Below are 8551 nucleotides of genomic sequence, written 5' to 3' on the forward strand. Positions count from 1 at the left end.
GAAGTGAGTGGAAGAGGGGAGCACCAAATCCCGCCGGGCACGGGGGCTGGCTGCCCCCCGGGAGCCCGGGGGTGCTCTGCGTGGCCGAAGCAGGGTCCTGCGGAGCCCTGTCGGCATGGAGCCCCTTTTCCAAGCGCTCTTGGAAGGGCCTTTTCCTGTCAGCGCGTCCTTGGGCAGCGCTCGCAACGCGGAGCTGGAGCTCGGCAGGAAGGAACTGAGTCCAGCCCAGAGTCCGGCTGTCTCCAGAGTGACTGGACTCGCAGGAATCCGCAGTGAGTCACGAATTACCCCAAGACCCCCAGAGAACAAAGCAGAGCCACTAGCACAAAGGACATCGCCGGCCACTGCTCTGTGTCCTTGTGTCCCCGCCAACTCCCTGACAGCTCCGAGGGCGCTGCGGGAGCAGCTGACGGTTCCCGTAACAACCCTGTCCCCCTGCCAGCTGATAAGTGGCGCTGCGCGGAGGCGGCGGCGGCGACAACCAAAATGTTTGGAGCATCCCCTCACCCAGCCCCTAACCCTGGGCTGGGGCCTCACTGCAAAAAATCCTTATATCGAAGGATGGACCCCACACCGAAGTTGTCCCCACCTCAAACTTGTGCTGCCCTGATAGACCCAAGGGAGCCCTACAAACTGACATCAGGAACCTGGACTGCTGAGTTTTCTTTCCCAGGGAAAATGGCCAAAGGGTGTGCCCGGGGGCCCCTGGCCCTGGGCTGGGGCCTCACTGCAAAAAATCCTTATATCGAAGGATGCCCCCCACACCGAAGTTGTCCCCACCTCAAACTTGTGCTGTCCTGATAGACCCAAGGGAGCCCTACAAACTGACATCAGGAACCTGAACTGCTGAGTTTTCTTTCCCAGGGAAAATGGAAAAAGGATGTGCCCAGGGGCACCTGGCCCTGGGCTGGGGCCTCACTGCAAAAAATCCTTATATCGAAGGATGGAACCCACACCGAAGTTGTCCCCACCTCAAACTTGTGCTGTCCTGATAGATCCAAGGGAGCCCTACAAACTGACATCAGGAACCTGAACTGCTGAGTTTTCTTTCCCAGGGAAAATGGAAAAAGGATGTGCCCAGGGGCACCTGGCCCCGGGCTGGGGCCTCACTACAAAAAATCCTTATATCGAAGGATGGACCCCACACCAAAGATGTCCCCACCTCAAACTTGTGCTGCCCTGATAGACCCAAGGGAGTCCTACAAACTGACATCAGGAACCTGGACTGCTGAGTTTTCTTTCCCAGGGAAAATGGAAAAAGGATGTGCCCGGGGGGCCCTGGCCCTGACTGCAAAAAATCCTTATATCGAAGGATGGACCCCACACCGAAGTTGTCCCCACCTCAAACTTGTGCTGCCCTGATAGACCCAAGGGAGCCCTACAAACTGACATCAGGAACCTGGACTGCTGAGTTTTCTTTCCCAGGGAAAATGGAAAAAGGATGTGCCCAGCGGCCCATGGCCCTGACTGCAAAAAATCCTTCTATCGAAGGATGGACCCCACACCAAAGTTGTCCCCACCTCAAACTTGTGCTGCCCTGATAGACCCAAGGGAGCCCTACAAACTGACATCAGGAACCTGGACTGCTGAGTTTTCTTTCCCAGGGAAAATGGCCAAAGGGTGTGCCCGGGGGCCCCTGGCCCTGGGCTGGGGCCTCACTGCAAAAAATCCTTATATCGAAGGATGCCCCCCACACCAAAGTTGTCCCCACCTCAAACTTGTGCTGCCCTGATAGATCCAAGGGAGCCCTACAAACTGACATCAGGAACCTGGACTGCTGAGTTTTCTTTCCCAGGGAAAATGGCCAAAGGATGTGCCCAGGGGCACCTGGCCCCGGGCTGGGGCCTCACTACAAAAAATCCTTATATCGAAGGATGGACCCCACACCAAAGATGTCCCCACCTCAAACTTGTGCTGCCCTGATAGACCCAAGGGAGCCCTACAAACTGACATCAGGAACCTGGACTGCTGAGTTTTCTTTCCCAGGGAAAATGGAAAAAGGATGTGCCCGGGGGGCCCTGGCCCTGACTGCAAAAAATCCTTATATCGAAGGATGGACCCCACACCGAAGTTGTCCCCACCTCAAACTTGTGCTGCCCTGATAGACCCAAGGGAGCCCTACAAACTGACATCAGGAACCTGGACTGCTGAGTTTTCTTTCCAAGGGAAAATGGAAAAAGGATGTTCCCAGTGGCCCCTGGCCCTGGGCTGGGGCCTCACTGCAAAAGCCTTATATTGAAGGATGGACCCCACACCGAAGTTATCCCCACCTCAAACTTGTGCTGCCCTGATAGACCCAAGGGAGCCCTACAAACTGACATCAGGAACCTGGACTGCTGAGTTTTCTTTCCCAGGGAAAATGGAAAAAGTATGTGCCCAGGGGCCACGGGCCCTGACTGCAAAAAATCCTTATATCGAAGGATGGACCCCACACCGAAGTTGTCCCCACCTCAAACTTGTGCTGCCCTGATAGACCCAAGGGAACCCTACAAACTGACATCAGGAACCTGGACTGCTGAGTTTTCTTTCCCAGGGAAAATGGAAAAAGGATGTGCCCAGGGGCCCGTGGCCCTGGGCTGGGCCCTGACTGCAATAAATCCTTCTATCGAAGGATGGAGCCCACACCAAAGTTGTCCCCACCTCAAACTTGTGCTGCCCTGATAGACCCAAGGGAGCCCTACAAACTGACATCAGGAACCTGGACTGCTGAGTTTTCTTTCCCAGGGAAAATGGAAAAAGGATGTGCCCAGGGGCCCCTGGTCCTGGGCTGGGGACTCACTGCAAAAATCCTTATATCGAAGGATGGAGCCCAGACCGAAGTTGTCCCCACCTCAAATTTGTGCTGCCCTGATAGACCCAAGGGAGCCCTACAAACTGACATCAGGAACCTGGACTGCTGAGTTTTCTTTCCCAGGCAAAATGGCGAAAGGATGATCCCAAGGGCCCCTGGCCCTGGACTGGGACCTCACTTCAAAAAATCCTTATATCGAAGGATGGACCCCAGACCGAAGTTGTCCCCACCTCAAACTTGTGCTGCCCTGATAGACCCAAGGGAGCCCTACAAACTGACATCAGGAACCTGGACTGCTGAGTTTTCTTTCCCAGGGAAAATGGCCAAAGGATGTGCCCAGGGGCCCCTGGTCCTGGGCTGGCCCTCACTGCAAAAAATCCTTCTATCGAAGGATGGAGCCCAGACCAAAATTGTCCCCACCTCAAACTTGTGCTGCCCTGATAGACCCAAGGGAGACCTACAAACTGACATCAGGAACCTGGACTGCTGAGTTTTCTTTCCCAGGGAAAATGGAAAAAGGATGTGCCCAGGGGTTTCTGGCCCTGACTGCAAAAAATCCTTTTATCGAAGGATGGACCCCACACCGAAGTTGTCCCCACCTCAAACTTGTGCTGCCCTGATACACCCAAGGGAGCCCTACAAACTGACATCAGGAACCTGGACTGCTGAGTTTTCTTTTCCAGGGAAAATGGCTGCAGGTGCTGAAGGGAACAAAAAGGGCTCCCGGCCTTTGCCTCTGTTCTCTACCATTCCCCAAAAGGCATCGCAGTCCCGTAAGAGGTGTTTGTCATGCAGCCTGCCAAAATAAAGTCCTGTAAATTCCTAGCTCTGCCTTTTTTTTTAACGTGTTCTTATTTCCTATTTATGTAATCGCAGAAAGCTAGGAAAGAATAAACATTTTTGGTTCCCGCTATTGCTGTGTGCGGGCATTTTTACAGCCTGCTGTAGTTCTATCATCTTTTTCCACTCCAAGCTTGACTTTTCCCCTCCTTTTTCAAGGTCTGCTGCTTTGGGTTTCCCAGGCAGGGCTGGGTTCCTCGGAAGGGGTCTTAGGAATTGGTGCAGATTCTGCTTTTTCCGAAGGTGTATCAAAGCGTGCCGGCAAAAGGATTGTTTTCTCCTGGAAAAAGCTTTCTCTCAATGACCATCAATGCATGTATGTGTTTTAATCGTGTAACCAGGTGGATTAAGAAAAGCCGACACCTGTAGCAGAGTTTTGTTGGATCTCTGTCTGTGAGAAGTGGGTGTGTGCTGGAGAGGGAGAGACCAAGAGAGTGGCAACAGTGGCAGGTGTGAGCAGCTAACTTGATGAGGGCTCAGAGCAGACACAGGTGTGAGCTGTTAAGATGATGAGGAAGAGGGGCGGGGTCCCTCTGGGGGGAGGTTATTTAAGGGCGAGGCTTTGCCTCATCCTGCTTTTGCATGGAGCTGCTGGAGAAGAGGAGTGTATGGGGGGCTCCCAGGGCTGTCTCATGGAAGGACGGTGAGTACTTTGAACAGGGTTTGGGGGATCACCTGGGCACATCCTTTGGCCATTTTCCCTGGGAAAGAAAACTCACCAGTCCAGTTTCCTGATGTCAGTTTGTAGGGCTCCCTTGGGTGTATCAGGGCAGCACAAGTTTGAGGTGGGGACAACTTTGGTGTGGGGTCCATCCTTCGATATAAGGATTCTTTGCAGTCGGGGCCAGGGGCCCCTGGGCACATCCTTTTTCCATTTTCCCTGGGAAAGAAAACTCAGCAGTTCAGGTTCCTGATGTCAGTTTGTAGGGCTCCCTTGGGTCTATCAGGGCAGCACAAGTTTGAGGTGGGGACAACTTCGGTGTGGGGTCCATCCTTCGATATAAGGAATTTTTGCAGTCAGGGCCAGGGGCCAAGGGCCAGGGGCCCCTGGGCACATCCTTTTTCCATTTTCCCTGGGAAAGAAAACTCAGCAGTCCAGGTTCCTGATGTCAGTTTGTAGGGCTCCCTTGGGTCTATCAGGGCAGCACAAGTTTGAGGTGGGGAAAAATTCGGTGTGGGGTCCATCCTTCGATATAAGGATTTTTTGCAGTGAGGCCTCAGCCCAGGGCCAGGGGCCCCTGGGAACATCCTTTGGCCATTTTCCCTGGGAAAGAAAACTCAGCAGTCCAGGTTCCTGATGTCAGTTTGTAGGGCTCCCTTGGGTCTATCAGGGCAGCACAAGTTTGAGGTGGGGACAACTTCGGTGTGGGGTCCATCCTTCGATATAAGGATTTTTTGCAGTCAGGGCCCGTGGCCCCTGGGCACATCCTTTTTCCATTTTCCCTGGGAAAGAAAACTCAGCAGTCCAGGTTCCTGATGTCAGTTTGTAGGGCTCCCTTGGGTCTATCAGGGCAGCACAAGTTTGAGGTGGGGACAACTTCGGTGTGGGGTCCATCCTTCGATATAAGGATTTTTTGCAGTCAGGGCCCTGCCCAGGGCCAGGGGCCCCTGGGCACATCCTTTTTCCATTTTCCCTGGGAAAGAACATTCAGTAGTCCAGGTTCCTGATGTCAGTTTGTAGGGCTCCCTTGGGTGTATCAGGGCAGAACAAGTTTGAGGTGGGGACAACTTTGGTGTGGCGTCCATCCTTCGATAGAAGAATTTTTTGCAGTCAGGGCCAGGGGACCCGGGGCACATCCTTTTTCCATTTTCCCTGGGAAAGAAAACTCAGCAGTCCAGGTTCCTGATGTCAGTTTGTAGGGCTCCCTTGGGTCTATCAGGGCAGCACAAGTTTGAGGAGGAGAAAACTTCGGTGTGGGGTCCATCCTTCGATATAAGGATTTTTTGCAGTCATGGTCGTGTCCAGGGCCAGGGGCCCCTGGGCACATCCTTTGGCCATTTTCCCTGGGAAAGAAAACTCAGCAGTCCAGGTTCCTGATGTCAGTTTGTAGGGCTCCCTTGGGTCTATCAGGGCAGCACAAGTTTGAGGTGGGGACAACTTCGGTGTTTGGTGCATCCTTCTATATAAGGATTTTTGTTGTGAGGACCCAGCCCAGTCCCAGGGCCCCCCGGGCACATCCTTTTTCCATTTTCCCTGGGAAAGAAAACTCAGCAGTCCAGGTTCCTGATGTCAGTTTGTGGGGCTCCCTTGGGTCTATCAGGGCAGCACAAGTTTGAGGTGGGGACAACTTTGGTGTGGGGTCCATCCTTCGATATAAGGATATTTTGCAGTCAGGGCCAGGGGCCCCTGGGCACATCCTTTTTCCATTTTCCCTGGGAAAGAAAACTCAGCAGTCCAGGTTCCTGATGTCAGTTTGTAGGGCTCCCTTGGGTCTATCAGGGCAGCACAAGTTTGAGGTGGGGACAACTTTGGTGTGGGGTCCATCCTTCGATATAAGGATTTTTTGTTGTGAGGACCCAGCCCAGGGCCAGGGGCCCCTGGGCACATCGTTTGGCCATTTTGCTGTGAAAGAAAACTCAACAGTCCAGGTTCCTGATGTCTGTTTGTAGGGCTCCCTTGGGTCTATCAGGGCAGCACAAGTTTGAGGTGGGGACAACTTCGGTGTGGGGTCCATCCTTTGATATAAGGAATTTTTGCAGTCAGGGCCAGGGGCCAAGGGCCAGGGGCCCCTGGGCACATCCTTTTTCCATTTTCCCTGGGAAAGAAAACTCAGCAGTCCAGGTTCCTGATGTCAGTTTGTAGGGCTCCCTTGGGTCTATCAGGGCAGCACAAGTTTGAGGTGGGGAAAAATTCGGTGTGGGGTCCATCCTTCGATATAAGGATTTTTTGCAGTGAGGCCTCAGCCCAGGGCCAGGGGCCCCTGGGAACATCCTTTGGCCATTTTGCCTGGGAAAGAAAACTCAGCAGTCCAGGTTCCTGATGTCAGTTTGTAGGGCTCCCTTGGGTCTATCAGGGCAGCACAAGTTTGAGGTGGGGACAACTTCGGTGTGGGGTCCATCCTTCGATATAAGGATTTTTTGCAGTCAGGGCCCGTGGCCCCTGGGCACATCCTTTTTCCATTTTCCCTGGGAAAGAAAACTCAGCAGTCCAGGTTCCTGATGTCAGTTTGTAGGGCTCCCTTGGGTCTATCAGGGCAGCACAAGTTTGAGGTGGGGACAACTTCGGTGTGGGCTCTATTTTTCGATATAAGTATTCTTTGAAGTGAGGTCCCAGCTGAGAGCCAGGGCCCCCTGGGCACATCCTTTGGCCATTTTCCCTGGGAAAGAAAACTCAGCAGTCCAGGTTCCTGATGTCAGTTTGTAGGGCTCCCTTGGGTCTATCAGGGCAGCACAAGTTTGAGGTGGGGACAACTTCGGTGTGGGGTCCATCCTTCGATATAAGGATTTTTTGCAGTCAGGGCCCTGCCCAGGGCCAGGGGCCCCTGGGCACATCCTTTTTCCATTTTCCCTGGGAAAGAACACTCAGTAGTCCAGGTTCCTGATGTCAGTTTGTAGGGCTCCCTTGGGTGTATCAGGGCAGCACAAGTTTGAGGTGGGGACAACTTTGGTGTGGCGTCCATCCTTCGATAGAAGAATTTTTTGCAGTCAGGGCCAGGGGACCCGGGGCACATCCTTTTTCCATTTTCCCTGGGAAAGAAAACTCAGCAGTCCAGGTTCCTGATGTCAGTTTGTAGGGCTCCCTTGGGTCTATCAGGGCAGCACAAGTTTGAGGTGGGGACAACTTTGGTGTGGGGTCCATCCTTCGATAGAAGGATTTTTTGTAGTGAGGCCCCAGCCCAGGTCCAGGGGCCCCTGGGCACATCCTTTTTCCATTTTCCCTGGGAAAGAAAACTCAGCAGTCCAGGTTCCTGATGTCAGTTTGTATGGCTCCCTTGGGTCTATCAGGGCAGCAAAAGTTTGAGGAGGAGAAAACTTCGGTGTGGGGTCCATCCTTCGATATAAGGATTTTTTGCAGTCATGGTCCTGTCCAGGGCCAGGGGCCCCTGGGCACATCCTTTTTCCATTTTCCCTGGGAAAGAAAACTCAGCAGTCCAGGTTCCTGATGTCAGTTTGTAGGGCTCCCTTGGGTCTATCAGGGCAGCACAAGTTTGAGGTGGGGACAACTTCGGTGTTTGGTGCATCCTTCTATATAAGGATTTTTGTTGTGAGGACCCAGCCCAGTCCCAGGGCCCCCCGGGCACATCCTTTTTCCATTTTCCCTGGGAAAGAAAACTCAGCAGTCCAGGTTCCTGATGTCAGTTTGTGGGGCTCCCTTGGGTCTATCAGGGCAGCACAAGTTTGAGGTGGGGACAACTTTGGTGTGGGGTCCATCCTTCGATATAAGGGTATTTTGCAGTCAGGGCCAGGGGCCCCTGGGCACATCCTTTTTCCATTTTCCCTGGGAAAGAAAACTCAGCAGTCCAGGTTCCTGATGTCAGTTTGTAGGGCTCCCTTGGGTCTATCAGGGCAGCACAAGTTTGAGGTGGGGACAACTTTGGTGTGGGGTCCATCCTTCGATATAAGGATTTTTTTTTGTGAGGACCCAGCCCAGGGCCAGGGGCCCCTGGGCACATCCTTTGGCCATTTTGCTGTGAAAGAAAACTCAACAGTCCAGGTTCCTGATGTCTGTTTGTAGGGCTCCCTTGGGTCTATCAGGGCAGCACAAGTTTGAGGTGGGGACAACTTCGGTGTGGGGTCCATCCTTCGATATAAGGATTTTTTGCAGTCAGGGCCCTGCCCAGGGCCAGGGGCCCCTGGGCACATCCTTTTTCCATTTTCCCTGGGAAAGAACACTCAGCAGTCCAGGTTCCTGATGTCAGTTTGTAGGGCTCCCTTGGGTCTATCAGGGCAGCACAAGTTTGAGGTGGGGACAACTTTGGT

The sequence above is a fragment of the Lonchura striata genome, chromosome 26, assembly GCF_046129695.1.
Source record: "Lonchura striata isolate bLonStr1 chromosome 26, bLonStr1.mat, whole genome shotgun sequence".
Classification (NCBI taxonomy): domain Eukaryota; kingdom Metazoa; phylum Chordata; class Aves; order Passeriformes; family Estrildidae; genus Lonchura; species Lonchura striata.